Genomic DNA, 22,834 nt, shown 5'->3' on the forward strand with positions numbered 1-22,834 from the left:
TCCCCACGGTCAAAGAAGCACTAGCTTATAAACAAATTCTGAGTGACTTTGCCATGGCTATAGGTATGGAGGTAAATCTCTCCAAATCTAATATTTTCTTCTTTAACACTAATATTTCTATTCAGAGAAATATCTCCAGAATTCTGGTCTTTCAAAGGGATGTCCTTCCTTCCAAATACTTGGGAGTTCCTCTAACTGATAAACCTTTGCATAAGAGCATTTGGGAGCCGGTGATTAACAATATGCAGGATAAAACCCGAAAATGGACTATTAGATCTTTAAACTTGGCAGGTCGATTGGTGCTTACAAAGGCTGTACTTCAATCAATCCTCGTCTTCATGCTTTCAGCCCTTCTAGCTCTAAAAGGAGTTTTGCAACAATTTAGAACCATTCAAAGAGACTTTATTTGGGGTAAGGGGGAGGAGAGAAAGAAATGGGTCTTGGTAGCCTAGGATAAGATTTGCAAACCTAAAAACCACAAAGGTCTTGGACTAGATGATCTGGAAGTGCTAAGCAAAGTTTTAGGGGAAAAATTATGGTGGCGTTGGGTAAAAGATTCAAAGGCTCAATGGGCTCGTATTTGGAAAGAAAAATATGCTAGCAATTGGCAAGATAATGATCACATAAGGATGATTGGCATCATAAAAGGCTCCTACATCTAGAATAAAGCCTGGGAGAATAGAGGCTTTGTGCAAAAAAATAGCTTCTGGGAAATCAGAGAGGGAGATCTTGCTTTGTTTTGGGAGGATAAATGGCAACAAGAACCTACACTACTAAGAGAGAACTTTGTGGACCTCAAGAAAGACACTGACACCAAAGGGTTACTTAGGGTAAAAGATTTTTGGGATCAAACCAATAGTGAAGGAAAATGGAGAACCTGGAAGAATATGGAATACAAGGATGATAGCCCCTTGAAAGAAAAAGTTGATGCACTTCTGACAATGTTGGACCAAAGGAAAATTCTGGTTTCAGTGGGGCATGACCAACTTATATGGGGCAACAATAATGAAGGAACCTTCAATCTTAAGGAGGTAAAGCGCATAATCCTAGAGCTGGATTCCAATGAACCCGACAGGGTTTGGCAGAACCTATGGAGGCATCAAGGATGGATGAAAATCAAACTCTTCATGTGGCTAGTACATCATAAGAAAATTCTGACTTGGGAAAACATTTGGAAGAGGGGTGTTCTGGGACCTTCTAGATGCCAGCTTTGTGAATCCCAAGAGGAAATGATGGAGCACCTTCTCAATAATTGCATTTTCACCTCCAAGTTGTGGGATACTTTTGCCACAATTTTCAAACAGACAGACAAGGATAAAGGAAGCATTATCAATAACCTTAATAAATGGAGAAGAAACTTCTCTGATTATGAAATTCTTCACTCAGCTTAGGCTTTAACTCCAAGCTTCATAATATGGAATGCCTGGAAAGAAAGGAACTACAGAATCTTCAAAAATGAAAAAATTTCCTCCCAGCGCATTACTACGCAAATCTTAAGACGGCTTAAGGAGACGATGGGAACTTTAGTGCGAACTTCCCCAAAGAATCCACCTTCAGAAGCTGAAATGTAGATACTTCTTCAGTTGGGTATGCAGGGGCTTATACCACAGGGCATGGACAAGAAGGTGAAGAAAATGGTCAATAATCTAAACTGTTGGCATCCTCCCCCTCAGGGTTTTTTGAAATGCAACATTGATGGGGCCTCAAAAGGCAACCTGGGTATTGCTGGTTATGGAGGGGTGTTAAGAGATGAAAATAACTGCATCCTTTTTATTTTTCATCGCCATTTGGGAAGAGCTACAAATAATATGGCGAAATTAATGGCACTTGAGCAATGTTTATAAATCCTGAAGCAGGACAATCTCCAGAATATAATAATTGAAGTTGATTCTGAGTTAATCATTAACTCGGTCAAGAGAATCTATTGTGGCACGGATCCGGAAAAAAGTCTCTAGACACTGGAGGGTACTTCAGGTCTTTCAAAGGATTCAATTTCACCTTCTGTGATTGCGAACCGTGAGTTTTACTCATGTGCGAAGGACAGCAAATAAATTGGTAGACATTCTAGCCAATCAAGGGGTGCTTTGCACCAAAATCAGGGTCAAGTTGAGTTGGCAAGAGATGCCTGAGAATAAATTGAGGGAGCTTTGTCTCAATCAGGCGAATGAGGACAGAACGTTATTTCGAAACAGAGTCACAGAGGCGGGGTCTAGTTGATTCGGATTCAATATGAAGTGTTATTACAGAAGTCAAGTTACAATTGGGATGCAGATCTTTGTCTACCTCCTCAACCCTGGTAAGCACAAACCCAGAAGTCTCAGGTGGAAGTTGCTCGGCAGACAATGGTTCTCAGATGACAGGATGGAGAACTTTAAGAATGGTAAGAAGGTTTTCATCTTCCTTTGGTTCAAGCGCCTGAGGAGTTGGGATGGTGTGAGGGACCGGAGTCCCATCTTTCTTAGCAGACTCAAAACCCCCCATATTACTTCCTGTGGTGTCAATACCGCCCTGGAGGTGGTTTCTAGTTTATCACATGCCCTTAAAGCCGGGAGTGGTTTTTCGGAGTTGGGAAAAATTCCACTCACCACACAACACGTGGCCAAGGTTGGGGAGAGAATTCCGCCCTCATCACACAGTAATTCTCTGTGCTTTTGGTTCATGCGATATCATCCTCCGTCGTTGGATCAAGCGAGGTGAATCAACGGTCAGGGAACAACGTGCATGTTGGTGGGTCTGGGTCTTTTATCGCATGGTGGTCACACGGTGATCGCACGGTAATTCTCTATGCTTTTGGTTCATGCGATATGATCCTCTACCGTTGGATCAGATGAGGAGAATCAACGGTCAGGGAACAGTGTGCATGTTGGTGGGTCCGGGTCTTTTTGCCATTCACACATTGTATACTTTGGATTTGAGCTACTTCGGGTCTGTTGTTTGGGTCTTTAGGACCTAGTTGGAGGGTTTTTTTATTTTGGTGAGGCTTTTACCTAGGGCTAAAAGGTTTAGCCTGTGGTTGTTTGTATTTTATGTAATTTTACCCTTTGAACATTTTGAATAGAAGGCACGACTCTTGCATTAGAAAAAAAAAGAATGTTCCCTCTTTAACAGCTACAAATTTTTCTAATCAATCATCGTATACACTTCTGCTTCTCAAACATCTTATTTTTTTGTTCTAACACAACTTAATGATAAACAAATTGAAGCACCCATCTCTTTCTTTAGTTCTAATTTTCAAGGTGCTGAACTAAATTATTCAGAGGTGGAGAAGCAAGTTTTTGTTGTTTTCAAATCTATAAATCACTTTAGGCCTTTTCTCCTAAAAATTCACACTAAAATAATAGTCATGTTCTCAGCAATGAGACAATGACATATGCAAAGGGAAGTAGGGGAAAAAGGGAAAATTGGGTAACAGCCCTGCAAGAATATGATATTGACATTAAACCAGCCAAAATTGACAAAGGACAGGGTTTTTGCAGGTTGCCTAATAGAGCTTCCAACCTACCAGCAAATGAGGACTCAGGTAGTATTGTACACATATCTGAGGTAAGCCTAAATGATTCAGAGTCCTAATATGTTGATCTCATTTTCTATTTGCAAAATGGGTATGCTTCCCCTAAACTCAATCGCAAAAGGAAAATGGATTTAAGATTAAAATCAAATCAACATGAAATCATTAATGATGTGTTATTCAAAATAAATTATGCTTATGTATTACTAAGATGCCTTGAAAAGTCTGAAGCACAGAAAGTTTTGCAGGAACTCCACGATGGACTAGCTAGGGGACATTTTGGAGGAAATACTACTGCACATAAGACCCTGCATGTTGGGTACTATTGGCCAACTTTTTTCAAGGATACCCATGAATAAGTAAGGAAATGCAAAATATGTCAGACTGCTACTGAAAGACAACGAAAACTAGCCTTACCTCTGCAACCGGTCAACATTGAACAACCTTTTGAACAATAGGGATTGGATACCATAGGTGAGATTGTTCCTCATTATTCAAAGAAACATAAGTATATCCTTATAGCTACAAACTATTTACTAAGTGGTTGGAAGCAATTCCACTAGACGTAGCCAATTCTGATGCTATCGTTGAATTTATTGATTAGTTCATTATTACTAGATTTGGCTTAACCACTGCACTTGTGTTTGATAATGCATCTTACTTTTCAAGAAATAATATGATTGAATTTGCTCTTAAGAGGGGTTTTAAACTTAAGTACTCTGCTAACTACTACCCCCAAGAAAATGGTTTAGTAGAATCAACCAATAAGAATCTCATAAGAATTATTAAAAGAAATGTTGATCAAAGCCAAAAGAATTGGCACAAATCTTTGACATTTTCTCTTTGGGCAGATCGAATAACTCAGAACGCCTCAATAGGTACTTCTCCTTTCAATCTAGTATATGGGAAAGAGGTTATCATCCCTTCAAATCTAGCTCTTCCCTCATTAGCCCTAGTCCAATTTATCGAAGAAACACCTTCTTCTTCTTTACAGCTAAGACAATCTCAAATTCTTAAACTAGAAGAAGAAAGAGAGAAAGCCAAGCTTACACATGCTCGCCATCAGCAGCTAGTCAAATCCTCTTTTGATGCAAGTTTTGTTTCCAAAAAATATTTCAAAATTGGAGATCTCATCCTTAAATGGGACTAGGCACATGAGGAAAAAGGAAAGCATACTAAATTCCAAAAAATGAGGCTTGGACCATTTCAAATTGTTGAACAAGTAGGCCCATCAACATTCATATTGCAAGATTTATCAAGAAAGAGAGATTATCTTCCTGTCAATGGGCTTATTTTGAAAAAACTCTTTTCTTAGAGGATTATATCTTCTACTGTAACATTATTGCATTTACTTTTTTAGTTATGTTAGAAAATAATGTTAAATAGCATTACTTTTGGCTTTACAATAAAATATCTTGAAACATTTTATGATCTTTTGCTTTAAAAGTAGGAATTCTTAAGGAAATGATCACAACATTGAAAATACTTTTATTCTATTATCAGTGAATAAAGGTTATCTTTAACAATGTAAAGACTATTTACAACTAAGCATCTCCAACTCTAAAATTGTCATCCAAAACTCTTAAGGAGTCAATGATTCTCCCCATCCATTAACTTTACTTTTTTTAGAGTGTAATTCAAAAATATATTAACCTTAAAAGATAAGGGGTCTCATCACGAACCTACTTACCATGTTCATAGGGAAATAATATACTGACATTACCAACACCAAATACCAAACCAAGGTAATGGCTTATGATTATTTTAATATTAAGACAAGGGGTCTCATCACGAGCCAGCTTGTTCAGTTCAATTACAACCAGTGAATGGCATTGTCACTTTCTGGTCACCAAACTAGGACAATGGCTTTTAGGTAATGAAAAAATTTTCAAAAGAAAAGTAAATAAATAAAAAATAAAAAAAGAAATATACATATACTTTTGAAATTATCTCTAAAGACTACACTCTTAAATGGATAGGATTCTGAATCATTGATGGTTAAAAGGTAACCCTGTCGAGGCTACGAACGTTTACTGGCAGCAGTGGCTCTACCTATGACAAATGAGTATATTAAAATGCTAAGTTGTAAAAGGCCCTCTACTTTATCTTTACAACAAATTAAAGACGGATATAGACAAAAAGTATTTTCTTCATTAAGAGGGTATAAAAGGAATTATGATTAAGTGAGTTTTTTATATTCAGAGTCATGTTACTTGCCTAAATATTTCGAAAATACTCTTCCTTTCCTAAATTATTTCTACTTAAGAAAGTTTTAGAAATTTCATTATTTTAAATCAGAGATAAATGGTTCTTCTAGTGAATCACCAATTGTTGTGTTGTGCAACAACCCCCCCATTTATTCATATATAAATATCTTAGGAAATTATTATATAAATAAATAGGGACCCTTTAAAATTCAAAAAACATAGGAAAATAACATAGTTTAAGGTTTTAAAAGAACAAATTTTAATTTTTGAAATAAAAAATCCAAATTCATTAGGCTCGAACAACTTGAATAAGCTTACCTTAATGAAAAAACCGACATATCGCATTTTACAAGTCTCAATAAACAATGCTTCATTTCATCCTTTCGAAACTTGTGATGCGATAAAGAATAGCCCCCGAGAAACAAACATGTTCAAATCTCAAAAGGCTTAAGTAGTGTCAAGAAACTACTTCATGTCGGAACTTGCCCACATCGCAATTTTTTAATGAATGTGATATACGAAAAACCCGAGGATCATTCTCATTGCGATATGTGATAAGTTATCCAGACCCGATAAAACTATTAACACAGACTATAAACATATCACGTTCAAATGGATCACAAATTAGCAAAAAGGCTCGTCGTTCGTATCACCTCCGATCTTCTGATTGCAATAAAGTTATTTCTTAAAAGGAGTGCTTTAATAAAATCATGATACTGAATAACTTAAAGAAAAATCTACACTTTTTAATCATTAGTCGGGACCGCTATAATGCCACGTCATTCCTCGTGATTTCACAATCGCACAAAGCCTTCGGCTATATCCATTCCCCTCTACTCCAAAACCTCTGATTTGCGATATTGCGATCATCGCACATCTCCCATACCCAATGAACTGATATAGTGATATCGCTATCGCATATCGGCAGAGCACATGGAAATAGGTTTTATATTCTGTTTGAAAGGTTTTTGCGATGTGATACATTAATGGGATAATAAATAACCATGCAAAGCCATGATTTCAGTTATTAAATAGTTCTAACGGTATTTCATTTAAAATCCCAAGGTGATTTGATGGCCTATATAGATTTGATTGCATTTAAACTATGCTTCTCATCATTTCAAGCCTTGTATGTTCAAACAATTCTGCATTTCACACCTATTGCTCTTCATTCCTCTATGTTTCCAATTTGTAGGTTTAATCCAAGAAGAAGTTGTGTAACAAAATGATTAAGTCAAAGAAAGGAAAGAAAACCATGGAGACTTCACTATCTGCACCTTCTAATCCTGATGTAATAGACATTCCCCCACTTTTCTCAGATACTACATGCACAATCGACATCAAAACATCCTCGTGGGAATCCATGTACCAATTGCTAGAAACCAAAGGTCCTAAGGTAATTCAAAGAGTGGTGACAACATACACTACTACCTCTTCTGATGCCTCCCACTATGAAGTTGCAAGCTCTTTTCTTCATAGAATCACTGCTCAAACCAATATTTTGCCTTATATCGATATGGTAAAATGGATCATTTAGAATATTAACATTTCCGATCAGACATTCCTGACTTCAAGGAAAACAGTTATCAGGTCCTTTACAGCTAAAGACTTGAAGAAAATGTACCATATACCTGACCCACAAAAGGTGTATGACAAAGCTTTCCTCGAGCACTTTGCAAGCGAGAATGATGTGGCATCAGACCCAATCAAACAATGGAGATCCTACCTGAACAAACACAAGCATGAGAAATCAGGTATGTATTCTATATCTTCTCTCATCGCTCCCTATTCTTATATCGCAGCTATGATGTGTAGATTGTTGGGCACGCCAATACAGCTAAGTTCTCAGTTGAATGGGTTCCTCTAATTGATGCAGCAGTTAATTCTTTTATAATGGATTGGGGCACTATCCTTTCTAATAACATTGCCTTCCAAACCCAAGAGTTTAGGCAACACCGGTATGTCAGTACTAGAGTAGTTCCACCATTTTTTATGAGTGCATATATTATGGATGTGTTCTATTTCACAACCAGTTTCCCAACCATGGGGTGGAAATGGACTATTAAAGATCCCACTCCAATCCATATATACCATAAAATCCCTTGAGAACCTAATTTCCACGCCCATTTCTATAAAAATTTCCAAGGAGTTATGCTACCCATCCACCAAGTTGTTTTTTACTAAAGGGCCCCAAGATTGTCTGGTGTGGCCAAAATTGGTTTCATATCTATAGGCAGGTGGTTTGGAGAAGATATTTTTACCTATGTCCGAGACTATGGAAGCCTATCACCTCCCCATGTTCTCCCATTGTATGTCCCAGATAAACTACTTGTTAGGGAGATTGGCTATCAAACTGTAGGGGATGGGCTAACAAAGACCCTAAAAGAATCCATCAAGACTCTTTGGCCTTCATTTCCCATTTAATGCAGTGTTTATGCACTACATGATTTCAAGCATGATGCGCTTGATATCGATCATATTACATGCTTGAAACTTTCCACCATTCCTGGCAGATAGTTTGACCCTAACAAAGTTGCACAAAGTTTCACGGCCTGAGTGAAAATTAGATAGTTCAGTCATGAATATGATGACTATGATGACCTATTTGAATCTACTGAACTATTTTCACAAGTACAGCATTTGGCCACATTAAAACTGGATCCAGAAAGGCTAGCCCAATTCCGAAAATACAGAGAAAGAAGACTGCAAAATGTCCCTTTGGATCTGCTGAGGATACCTCAACCAATTATCCAAGAGGAGCAGGATTCGGAGCAGGGTTCAGAGCAAGATTCACAAAAGGGCTTGGAACAGGCTTCAAAACATAATTCAAGGCACAAATTATAACAAGGCTTAGAACAAGGTTCAGAGCATAATTCAGAACAGGGCTCAAAGAAGACTCAGAGAAGATTTCAGAAAAAAATTCTGAATAGAGATCACGAAAAATTTCCCAGGATATTGAAGTGGAACATAAATACACAGAAGTACATATTGATGAATCTCCCTTCAAGAATCAACTGGATGAAGCATGGAAATATTTTGTTTAGCATCTTAGAGGATAGAAAGGGGCAGAAGATGTTGAAATGGAGAAAACATTCAGCACACCCCAAAACATTAGACAGAGCTCGTTCACCGACAGGGTTGAATAAATCCCTCCTCTTGATGTCTTTTACAGTCCCAGACATTGGGTTGTGGTGAAAAGACATAGGAAAAGGAGAAGAACATAATCATCATTAGCAATCATTTATGGTGATGAACCTATGGATATAGTATGGATGGATACTCCCATAGATCCTTCAGAGAATTTGAAAAAATTGTCACAGTTTACAGGTGCTTATGCATCTACTAAGATTTACAAAGTAGCTGAGGTTAGACAACTGGTCAGAGAGAAAGAGGAAAAAATTCAGCAGTTGGAGCAGCAGTTAGCAGAAGAGAGACAAAGTATTGACCATCAAATGAAAACACAAATGTCCCAATTACAGCAGAGCTTTCATCAATTAAAGCTCCAATATCAGGCAGAGACAAGTAAAAAGGATATCCAAATACAACAGCTACAGTCTTCACTTGATCAGTTGAAGGATAATCCTAAAGTGGACGATTTTATTAAATAAGCATTAGAGCTCAACACTTTGTTATCAAGTCAACAAGCAGCGTTCTGTCAAAAGCTATCTATGATCAATCCACTGTGTATTAGAATTGATTCACTGATGAATAAATCATCTGATCTGAGGGTGACTTTCAATGATATTGATGATAAAATCTCAGGATTCATAACATGGCAGGACACTCCAAAGGGCAAAGCAGAAGATCTTCCCAGGATAGAGGAATCACACAAGGAAATCCTCTTTATTGATTGGGACATTCAGTTGAAACAAGCAGAAACATTAGTCTCCAGAGCCACTGATGCTGCAAATAATATCATTGAAACTGATCAAGTGCTCAGTATTTAGCTCAAAAAATCAAAGTTCTCAAAATCACTCAAAACCTGAACAACCACGTCTGTCTCAGAAAAATAATCCCAACGCAACTTGTTTCACTAAAAATCGAGTTCGTATGAGGAATATATCGTGTTCTGTCCACTTTTCCAAACAGAGGAATTTTTGAAAAAAAAAATGTACAGTCACTGCACAGTCAGTAGTTCTTACTTCTGATGTGGCAGGTGACTGAGCAGATTCAACAGTGGTCAATGGCTATCAGATTTTGACAAGTGGAATCATGTGGTTGGTTCGCAAGTGTGGTGACGTGGCATGTTTCTATTGGTTTATGGTGGACCAATGAGGAGGGGACAAGTGGCAAGCCTGAAGATCGCCACGTGTCCCTCCCCAAAGGCTGGCTATCAGTGCGCAATGTGGAAAAATAATGGGCAGGTCGGCAGGGTCGAACCCGTGACCTCCCCCCAACAAACTTCACATTCCACCGTTGCAGCCACGCTTTGTGACTTATTATATAACGGAATCAACACATAGTTAAAGTGTAACGGTTTGAGGTTTGGGGATTAGGAGGGAGCCACCCCGTAGGCCATCCCCCTCCATGTGACCAATTTCGATAACTGTTGGTTAACAATTAATACAACCATGCAGATTAATGTGCCTAACCACCATTAAACCATGACATGTGTCCACTCCACGAAAACTGCAAGTTGACGATTAGTCTAATTGTGCACTTAATGCGCCTAATCACCATTATCCGTTAATTAATCACGCTTATCCATAATTAATCCACTAGTTAAGCGAAGTTTAGTATGGTGGAGAATTCTGCGGTCCTCCAATTTTGTCACTAACTCTGTTTTAGCAGGACTAACTCAAGCTCCGCCAGTTTTATAGGAGGTTTACTAGGGAAAACTATTTTTGTCATAACGTTGACAAAATTCGACCAAAATTGGGATCAGAAAAAGGTGTTCCTAGCTGATTTGGAAGTTCTGAGCACATTGAAGCAGGTTTCAAGAGCAGTAGAACATTGTAAACAACACTTTTCCCATTATCGATCTAATACAGAGGCTCAAGCCATGGAAGCTGGACCAAGGAGATGTAGCCCAGGAGGGGTGAACTCCTTCATAAAAACACTGTGTTAAGTGTTCATTTTTATGGTTTGTTGTACATTTGATTGTTGTTGTTCAGCACTTGTTTTTCATGCTATTTTTCTCATGAAATTAACATAAAACTTGATAAAATTTACTTGTTTTCATTCACAAACACCATAAGGGAACCTATGCACATGAATCAATTGACAAACATTTGTTTATAAATCTGAAGTTGAAATTAGCACAACAAAACTAACATTCAATAACAGATCAAACTGGTATTAGAGCAAAGGTTATTTGCTTGATTTCTTGAGTTTTGTGCAAGTACGGTTTTAATGGTTGCAAATTTGTGATGCTTACAAGGTTAAAGTTGCAGAGAGGAGAAGGGAAACTATTGGTAGAAACTCCTAAGGTAATTACCTGAAGAAGGAGAGCCACAAGGCCACAATCTCCACCCAAAGTTCCAATTCCAGCTGCACTTGAAGCACCTCAATTTTTACCTTCAATTGAGATTGAGGAGGTACAAGCAGTACCAGATGATGAGCTTGAATCCAAGGCCATCATGTCTGGACCAGGAGAGACTAGAGGTCTTTCAGAAGAGGAAGCATTCAAGAAAGCTTTCTATGACTTAACTAACATGGTTAGAGTCCTCTATGAAGAGAGGAATACTAGAATGGTTGGAGAGAGTTCTAAGCCTCCACATGGAGAGGGAAGCTCAGGAGATAAGAAAGATGAAAAGAAGGATTCAAAGGGTAATGGAGGAAATCCTCCTCCATCTCCACCATATTCATCATATTCCTCATCATATTCATCATCCTCATCATCTTAAACAATGTCATCTTCAACTTCCACCACAAAAACTGTTCATACTCATTCAAAAACCCCAAAGGAAAAAACTCCCTTACTCAAATTGGACATTAAGTTTGAACTTCCCATGTACAATGGTGAGGTGAATTCAGAAAAGTTAGACAATTGGATTTGACAATTGGAGATTTAATGCAAAATTCAGAACCTTCAAGAGGATGACATAAATATCCAGTTGGCTTCATTGAGGCTACAAGGAGCAGCATTAGTCTGGTGGGAAGCAAGGACTCAAGAGGAAATGTGAATTCATGGCAAGATATCCATTTCTTGGGTTGAATTTGTTTTTTCAATTAAAAGACAGTTTTATCCAATAGCCTATATGCAAAAAGCCATTATGAGTTGTCAAAATTTTAGGCAACTCAAGGGCCAAACAGTTCAAGACTATACCCAGGAGTTTAGGAAGAGGTCTTTGTTGTTAGGAGTAAACTTGAATTCCCAAGATACACTGTTGAAATATATTGGAGGTTTACATTCCTACTTAAAACATACTATCCTTATGTTCAATCCAAGCAATTTGGATGAGGCATGTGTGCAAGCCACACACCTTGAAGCAAGAGGAAAGAATATTCAGGAAGAGGGTAGTAAGAAGAAGCCATTCAAGGGTAAGGAGAAAGATAAGGGATGAAAATGGAAAGGAAAGAAGAATGCAAGTGTGAAGAAAGAAGGGGAGAAAACTATATGCCAACATTGCTCCAAAACTAGGTATGATGAAACACATTGTTGGAAATTACATCCCAAACTAAGGCCTAAGAAACCAAACAACAAGGGAAAACAAAAGACGACAGCTACCACACAACATGATCTTGGATCAGATTCTGGTGATGAGACCAAGATTTCAACCATAGTCACAAAAGGAAAAGAAGTAGTTGCGAGCACTAGTTCCTCACATAATCATAATAGCACTCCAAATGAAGAATCAAGAATAAAGTTGCTCCATGTAAGGGTAATTTCAAATCATACAAAGATTGATGCATTATTTGATAGTGGGTCACAATCAAACTTAATTTTAGAAGAATTGGTCAAAAAGCTTAACCTTGAAACGGTACCTCATCATAAGCCATATCCCTTGGGTTGGATAGTCAATAATGCAAATTTACAGGTTACAAGGAAATGCTTATTCAGGTTTTCCATTACTAAAAGGTTCATTAATGAAGTTGAGTTAGATGTAGTTCCACTTGACATATCAAGAATCATTTTGGGAAGTCCTTATTTGTATGATAGGAAAGCAATATTTTATCGCCATGAGAACAAATACCTATTGCTCAAGGATGGAGTAGAGTATATTGTGAGAGCCCATCATAAAAAGTTAAACATTTCTTTGGTTAATGCAGGGTAGATGAAGAGACTAGTAAATGCAAGTAAAAATTTTGTGCTTCTCATGATCAAGAAAAAGAATGATATTGATTTTGAATCTTTTTAATGTTGTGATGAAAAATTAAAATCTGATTTGTTTGATGTGGTAAGAAAGCATGGTGAGATGTTTCAGGAACCAAAGGGGTTACCTCCCAAGAGGGGAATTCAGCATGAGATACAGCTGCAACAGGATGTTCCACTTCCAAACATTGGCATGTATCGCATGTCAATTATGGAGAGCATGGAAATCAAGAAGAAAATTCAAGAATTGTTGAACAAAGGTATCATACGCCCATCTACTTCACCATGTGGTTCACCCATTGTCTTGGTGCCAAAGAAGGACAGGACTTGGTGCATGTGTGTGGATTTCCGTGCATTGAACAAAATAATGGTAAAGAATCGTTATCCACTCCCAAGAATTGATGATTTGCTTGATCAATTGAGGTATGCAAAGTATTTCACTAAGTTAGACTTACGAAGTGGTTATCATCAAGTTAGAATAGTTGAAGAGGACATTTGGAAAATTGCATTTAAAACTAAACAAGGATTGTTTGAGTGGCTTGTTATGCCTTTCGGTCTTACAAATGCTCCAGCTACATTCATGAGAGTTATGAATGATGTATTGAGAAAATTTCTAGATGACTTTGTCATTTTTTAATTAGATGCCATTCTCATATTCAACAAATCCAGAGATGAACATGTCATGCATGTAAACAAAGTACTTGATGTCTTGGAAAAAGAATAGTTGTTTTTCAAGATGTCGAAGTGTGAATTTGGCAAGACTTCTTTAGTGTATTTGGGACACACTATTGGAGGAGGTGAGTTGAAGATAGACTCCTCTAAGGTTGAGGTCGTTCTGAATTGGCCCAAACCCAATACAGTTACATAGGTAAGAAGCTTTCTTGGGGCAGCACAATATTGGAGGAAATTTATTGCTAATTTTTCTTCCATTGCAACTCCATTACATGCATTGAATAGTGTCAAGAAAGTCTTCCATTGGGGAGATGTACAACAGAAAGCATTTGATGCTTTAAAACAAAAGATCAGTTCAGCACTGGTATTGGCTCTTTTGGATCTTAGACAACCATTTGAGATTCAAACGGATGCTAGTGATTACGCCATGGGAGCAGTTCTTATGCAGCATGGTAAGCCCATTTCATTTCATTCTAAAAATTTTAATGGAGTTGTGACTAACTATCCCACTTATGACAAAGAACTTTATGCATTGGTACAAAGTGTTAAAAAATGGAAACACTACTTGATGGGGAAGGAGACCATTATCCATATCGACCATCAACCATTGCAGTACTTATAATTACAGTGAAATTTGTAGTGATCACAACACTTTAGATGGATGTGTTTTCTACAATAGTTTCATTTGGTTATCAAGTACAAAAAGGGAATCTACAATAAGGTAGATGATATGTTTTCTAGGCCTATTGTAAATTAATCTATTATACTCAAGCACAATTATGTTTTACATGAAAGTTACATTGAGCAATATGCATATGATAATGACTTTCAAGATGCGTATGCAAGCTTGAGGCAAGGAAACCAAATTGAACAGTTAGACTACCATGTACATAATAGTTTGTTGTATCACTTGGGAAAGTTATGTATTACACAAGGAGAAAGAAACAGTATCATAAGGGAGGCACACACTTCATTGATTGCTGGACACTTTGGTGTAGGCAAGACAGTAGTGAATCTCCAAAGGTATTGTTATTGGCCACGCATGTTTGATAATGTATCTCATTTCATTAGAGGATGTTCTTTGTGTGCAACAAGTAAGCCTAGCAATAGGAAACTAGGATTGTACACTCCACTTCTGGTACCTTCACGTCCATGGGAGAGTATCTCAATGGATTTTGTAGGAGGTCTTCCATTGTCAAGGAAAGTTCATGATTACTTGTATGTAGTTGTAGACAGGTTCAGAAAGATGTGTATTCTAACACCATGTAAAAATGAAATTACAGCTGAACAAATAGCTCGTATTTTCTTTCAAAATATTTGGGTTCATTTTGGTCTTCCTACTTCCATTTTAAGTGATCAAGATTCTTGATTTGTTGGGAATTTTTGGTCAAATTTGTGGGAAATGATGGACACTAAGTTGAAGAAGAGTATAGCCTTTCATCCACAAATAGATGGACAAACCGAGGTGGTCAACAAGACAGTCATTCATCTTCTTAGAGGATATTGCAGCAAAGATCCCAAGTTGTGGGATGAACAATTGCATTACATACAACAAGCATACAACAGGGTAAAGCATTCTTCCACAAATACATCGCCATTTGAGTCATGTTTTGGGTACTTGCCAAGATCGCCATTGGACTTCATCTTTGAAAAAGATGTTGCCATCGATGGTCATAGCGACATCGATAAGGCAAGGAAGTTCATTGAGAAAATTCAGTTGATACATCACACAATGTAAGAACAACTTGAAAGAAGTCAAAGCAGCTATAAGGCAAGGCATGACAAACACCGTGTCGATCATAAATTTCACATTGGTGATGAAGTTTGGTTATATATTAACAAAGAGAGAATTCAAGGGGAAGGTAAAAATCTTAAGCCAATCTGTTATGGTCCTTTTAAAAATCTGGAAAAGATTTGTAACAATGCATTTAAGCTAGATTTGCCTCCTTATATGCAAATATACTCTTGCTAATGTTGAGAATTTGAGATTTTTTTAGCCTCCTTTGATTGATGATAAAGGAGAGCATGTTCAGCTGCCATCAATAGATGATTTCTCGCCAGAATATCTTGATGAACTTCAGCAAGATCCTCTGGATCATACAGTGATAAATTGTGATTATCAAAGCAACATCAAGATATATGAAGATCTTGTATTTCATGCAAGGACGAAGAATATCAACAAAAAGTACTACTACATTAGTAGTTTGGTACAAGATGGGGTCATGAAGCTACAATATATTCTGATAGATGAACAAGTAGCTGATGTGCTGACAAAATCTCTTCTGAATAAGAAGTTTTTAGAAGCATGTTTGGATTGGTTGATGTTACAGATTTAGTTTATATTGAGAGATGAAGCATCTTATGTCAAGATGCTTGGGAGGACATTTGGTTGGCCTATGTGTTGATGTCTAGATACTGAAGTAGGGAAGGTGGTGTTGGTCATGGAGCTCCAACCTTAGATACACACCTAAATCCTTGGGTTGGTCGTAGAGCTTAAAATCTTGATGGAGTTTGCATTGATGTTGTGATGAGGTGGTGTTTGGCATTGATGTCAACCTGGTAATGTCCGAAGATTGATCAGTGTTGCAGTGATTAATGGTTATCATTGATGTTAACCTGGGCTTGTGTTGTAGATGGTATGGATATGTTTGATTGCTTGAGGGTATTGGCTTATGGCTTTGAATGTTGGCTAGCAAACCTGGTATCCATATCTATGATGCTTGAGGTATTGCTTGATATGTCCTTGTTTCTCCTGATGATTTGTGGTTGGACTCCTGATGAGGTCTAGAAGAGTTCTCATGATGTTACAGAGTCATGGGCAAGGTTGTCTCAATATATCAAGTATCCTCCTATAGCAGTACTGCAAAACTAATGAGAAAACTCAGTTTTCAGAGGTATACACTGGTTTTGTGAAGGAAACTAGGGTACATAATGATCGGGTGCTCAGTGTTTAGCTCAAACATAAAAGTTATCATATTGGCTCGAAAGCTATATGATTGTGTTCGTCTCATCAAGATGATCACAACGCAATTTGTTTCATCGAAAACAGAGTCCGGATGAATGAGAAAAGGCATGTTGTTCGTTTTGCTAAACTGCGAAAAAAATTGCAGAATGGGACAAAATGATGACATGGCAGTCGATTCAATAGTCCAGTCAGCAAGGGAAATCTTATTTGGTTTTCACCTAATGGGACTGTGACAAGTGTCACCTCCAGATTTTCCAGTTTGGGTCAGAAAAAATGAAATTGCGTAGTTGGCTCCAAAATGGAATTCGAATTTGTTTTTATTTAAATATTGTTATATATTATATATAAATTATTATTTATATTATATAGTTTTATATATATATATATATATATATATATATATATATATATATAGATATATATATATATATATATATATAGATATATATTTTAAATATTAAACAATATTTATTAAATCCACACATTCAAATTAAATCCTAAAACCGCATACATATTAAACACGCAATTTTAGATGTTTTATGGTCAAATCCGCTTATTTACCAATCTAAAGTCCACAAACTATATATATGGCGCATATCAAATATGAAATATGGTCAAAGGTCCGAGTTTTAGATGGTGCACATATCACATGGCAAAACTATGGGTTGGGCAGAGGTGGGTTTTGAACTTGTGACCTCCCCTACCTGAACTCCATTCTTTGCCATTGAACCACGGCATCACCATTGAAAATACTTGCCACGTTTATTTATTTACTAATAGAACAGATCCCCCAGCGGGAGAGGAGGGAGCCAACCCCTTCTCCATACAACCACGTGCTAGAACCAAGGGCTAGGGCTAGCACTAAGCTCGCCCCTAATACTGCTTAACATTTAATTAATCACGTTTAAGCCTAATTAATCTGCAATTAAAGTTAGTGGCATTTATGGTGGAGCCATCGAATCCGGAACCGCCACCAAACTTGGCAGACTTAACTAGAGTCTATCCAAATTTAGCGGGTTTTCCTAGGAAAAATTGAATGAAGCATAACTTGCTTAATTTTCGACCAAATTGAAATTAGAAAGAAGTGTTATGGGCTAATTCAATTGGACTTTCTTAACACATTGGTGCAGGTATCAGGAGCCATAGAGCTTTGTAAACAAAAATTTTTCCACATTGAGCTAATACAGAGGCCCAAGCCATGGAAGCTAGACCAAGGAGATGTAGCCTAGGAAGGGTGAACTCCTTCATCAAAACATTGTGTTAATGTGTCTCTTTGAGGGTTTGATGTATTGTAGATGTTTGTTGTTCATTACTCATTTTTGAAGCTATTTTTCTCATGAATGTCTTGTTTAACTTAAGGAAATTTACCTATTTGTAAGCACCATCAACTAAGGAAACCTCAGCACAAAAAGCAAGAAGCAAGCACATGTTTATAAATCTGTAATTGTTGTTAGCACAACAAAACTAATCATACAAAAACAGATCACATACATTGGTCTTGTGAAGGAAACCCATGTATACATCATACAAGTGTTTTTCTTTGGATTCCTCACACATTTCATGTATTTTATTTGTTTTTCTGATGGTTTTTGTTCGGGATTTTCCATGTAAAGGTCGGAAAAGGTCGAGGAACTTATAGAAAGTGGTTAAGATTGAAAATATCTATCATTAAGTGGTGTGAGTGGCTAGATTGAGTCAAGAGGCTTGGTCCGGACATATTTGAGAATGTGAATACAATTTCTGAGTACTCCACCACCATCAGCAATTATTGTTTTAACGATCTCAAGCAATTACAAATATGTGAAGGCAAGAAGTTCATTTGGTTGGTTAGGAAGTAGTGTGAGTGAGTGAGTGTGCATGGAGAGGATGTGCATAAGTGAGTGGTTGTAGCAGACCATTCAAAAGTTGTAGAAAGACAAAGTATGTAGTGCAGATTGGTAGAAGATCATTTGTGTGAGAAGTGACCAATGGCTAACAGCTTATTGTGTATTTCATGGTATATCTATATGTGACTAATATTTGTGATTGCAAAATGAATTTTTATGTGTGCATGGTGGTAGTATTACATCCATGTATTGTATGTTTGTTTGGAAACTACATGTTGTTGTAGAATTTTTATGTGTGTTGCTAGTTACATCGTGAACAAGGTTGCAAATTTACTTCAATTTTCTGTATTAGCCCAATATCATATCCAATATAGCAATCACATCAACATGATAGTAAAATGCAAATAGAACATAAAAAATAATAGTAGAAGACAAGCCAACACAACAGGACACAAGATATGGCACTAGTCAGGGACAAACCCAATGTGCGGAAACCCTTGATCAATTCTTCTCATAATTCTTCAAAAGTTCAATAGAGAGAGAGAGTACAATTTACAATATTCACTTGCCCAAACTGACCAGTCAAAACAACAAAAACATAAATCCCTAACCAAAAAGTCAATGTTGGTCAATAGGCTTGAAATTGACCTCAAAAATAGCTTGGTCAACCTTGGTCAACTTGGCCTCCAACAACAAGATAATGCAGCCCAAAATAGTTCGAAAATAACTAGTCAAATCTGGTCAACAAAAGTCAACACAACAACCTAAATTAGGGCAGTCAACATTGGTCAACACAGGGGGTCAAATTGCCTCGATTTTTGTGCCCAAAACAGCGGCCTTCCCAAACAGAGTACTCCCTCACAAAACCAAATTCAAACAGGGTCAATGTTGGTCAAAGTCAGCCTCCTGAAATTTCAGTCAAATCTGGTCAACGCAGCAGCTAGAAAAAATAGTCTTTGTTTCGCATGTCTGGAGAGAGAGATGCCCAGAAATTTGTACCCAATCAAGATGAGAGAGAGAGAAATATGAATGAGATGAGATTCCAAAATGAGGAGGAGGCACCTTGTATTTATATGCAACATTGAAGGCTGGAGGAGGCTAATTTGATGGTTGGTCGACCTTTGACAATTTGTCCATAATCAAAATAAATTCATAACTTCATTGGTACATGCCAGAATGGGATGATCTTTAGATCAATCTTACACCTCTCGGAAAGAGGAATCCAAGAAAAATATCAGCTACCTCATAAGAGTTGTCCAAAGCGATGTTTGGCCCTAGTTTCCAAATTTAATAGATTGGTTGTTACTTCTTGTTGTTGAGAGCTGTGTGAACATATTGTTATTGATTTATATCTTTGTGTAGCTGAGTGAGAAAGCCATAGTTTATGCATGATGCTAGATTGAGTTGTTGAGAGTTGATATGATGTTCATGTACTAGGGTTTGTTTATTAAGTTGGTGTTGATGTATTGAGATTTTATTAGAGAGAGATTGTTTTATGCAGGGGTCTAGTTTGAAACATTCTGAAATGTGGCCCTAGATGATCAATAGATCGAGATAGCTTGGTGAAGAAGAGATGGGTGTTCCTTGCCGATGGTGGTCGGTAGATTCAGTAGAGGAAGTAACATTCTCATAGTCTAATGGGTGTTGGGTGAGGTTTGTTGGGGGTAGAGGCTTCTAGTGGATGGGTGTTCACAAAGTCGATTTAGAGTGAGAAACTTACTTGTTGGACATAGCCAACTATGATGATGTAAAATGATTTGTTTGATTAATAAAATTTGAAACATAGCAGCAACATCAACGACAAAGGGTGTCTTTTGCCCCGGAGGGGTTTTTCCACCAGAGATCCTTATGTCCATTGTGAATGAATATGTGATTGTTTTGATTTGCTTTTGTTGAAGATAAATGTTTATTTACTAATGAATTAATGTGTGTTTGCATGAAGAATTGATATATGACTGCATGAGTTAAAATTGTGAAAAATATCTAAGAAGACATCACTACTGATTCACACCCCCACAGTAGTGTTTTGATATCCAACAATTGGTATCAAAGCCAGTTCCCTTCTGTAGAGCTTGATCACTTGAGGGTTGATTGAGGACCTATGGCTAAGAAAAAAAGGAAGCAGTCTCAAAAGAGGAAAAGCAGCAACTAAAACAAGAAGATTTCAAATTCAAAAGAACCCATTTTCTTACTGATAAAGAATGAAGAAGGTAAATGCAATAATTTTATATCTGGTGGTACGCTTTCTTGTACATGTAGTGATGATGATTTTCTTGAGTTTGATGGATTAGAATATGATGATCAGTCAATTCATTTTGATGTTTTGGAGAGAAGTGGAAATAACCCTTTTGCAGAGAATTCAGATTTAGAAGATGAAGAGCCTTGCAAAATTGCAACCCTAGAAGCGGAAATTAGAAGGCTTAAGGATGAAAATAAAAACCAATAGAAATTATTGCAAGTACTTGATGAGAAGGAGTGTGTTTACAAAGAAGAAATCATTAAATTAAAAACTCAATTGGGTGTAACAAGGAAATATGGAATAGAAATTAGAAAAATAACATGAAGAAAAGGAAGATCAATGCCAAATATTGGAAGCAAAAGTGGTTGCATTGAGAAGTAATCCAAAAGAGAAAGTCATTCGGCTGAAGACTAGCCAAAGGTATTCATATCCTAGCCTACACAAAGGAGAAATGAGTTCAAAAACAAAATTTAAACAACTAGTAGGAAAAGATGATTCCAGCAGTAAGAATAGCAAGGAAGAAGCACATCAGCAAAACCAATAGTGAAAGGAGGCAAAAGTTGTACTAGGTAGATCATCCACTTCCTCAAGATCAGTAAGATGCTTCAAATGTCAAAAGCATGGGAATATTTCTGCAAATTGCAGAAACATGCAGCAGAAGAAGCAGTTAGACAAAATGACATATCAAGCAAGCTCATCCATGGCTAGGTATAACAAATCATTTTATTATTGTTTCTCGTGTAAATTTTTGTGCGTAGGGCTTTTGATTGCAACAATTATGTGAAGGATAGGAGTTTCAAATATTATCCTTTGTTTCTTGGACATATAAGGTGTTACTTGTGTGACAACATTGGGCATAAGGCCAAAGACTGCAAACTACCTACATGTTACAGGGGATTCACTCAAAAGGGAAAGATTACTCAAAGCATATCAGACAAGAGATCAAATAATGGAGCACATGTCAAGGATCAATCTAACAAAATATGGAAGAAAAAGGAGCAGCAAGTGACTCCCATCAAAATTGAGGCTTATATGGTCTCAGGGGGAGCATATGGCAGAATTCTAAATCTAAAAGAGAATCATTGATAATGCAGTCATACTAGAAGAGAACGTTGATAAATATGCATGTTGGAGGTATCCGAACTCAGGGGAGTTGTATGAGGTTTGAAATTTTATTTGCTTATTTATGGTATTTGTTTGGATCAATCAAATGTGATTGAATGCAACAATTTGATGAAGACATGGAAGACTAGATGCATGCTCAAGAGATAGGTTTTATGCAAGTTGGTATTATATTTGCATATTTTTACTAATGCAACTATTATCATGATGAGAAGGTTGTCAAAATTAATCAATGAGCAGATGTCACAATTATGCAATGGAGACTGCCTTGGTGACAATTGAAAAATAGGATGTGCATTAGAATATTTGCACAAGTTTATGTTTGCATGACCTATTTGTTGATTTCCTGCTTTACATGGTCTATATGGAGTTGTCTTATTTTATCAGAATGTTACATGACTATTGCCTTATAGTTCCCTTGGTTCATTAATAGTTGTTGATGTCTTTGCAAGAAATTATGTTATTTATATCTGATGTTTAGATCAACTTTATATTGGTTATTCCATGATGCATGATGGTTGAAAATATGTTTTTGTGAACATATTGATCCATATATAATTGCATGTACCTGGGGCTTCAGTTTGGTTGAAGAAATTGTTGTTGTAGTGATCCATCTGTTTTTGGTGATGATTGAGCTTCACAGAAGACATATTATTCTTTTGATGAGGAGAGTATATAGATATCACCATGAATGATATTTGATATGCTTGATTTGTTGCTTGAGAGATCCATATATTATGTTGTTGTTGGAGATTGATCTCTTATTTCATTGTGGAGACATGTACTTATTGATGCTACATATAAGTTACAACTATGGTGGTTGTTATGTTGCTTCTCTATGATGTGATGTCACCACTTTATCTTCATTCTAGTTCACATGGTGTTGTTAGCTACTATTGATGTTTTTGTAAAAGAGATCATGAGTTCCATATGCTGCTATTATTAACATTGTTGCCACTAAAGTGAGGATATATTGTTGCTTATTGTCTTATCTAACAATAAGTTGTCTTATTTGTTGCTGATTTTTCTCTTCATGGCCA

The sequence above is a fragment of the Pinus tabuliformis genome, chromosome 7, assembly GCF_031772625.1.
Source record: "Pinus tabuliformis cultivar Carrire ecotype Pingquan chromosome 7, CPIR1, whole genome shotgun sequence".
Lineage (NCBI taxonomy): Eukaryota > Viridiplantae > Streptophyta > Pinopsida > Pinales > Pinaceae > Pinus > Pinus tabuliformis.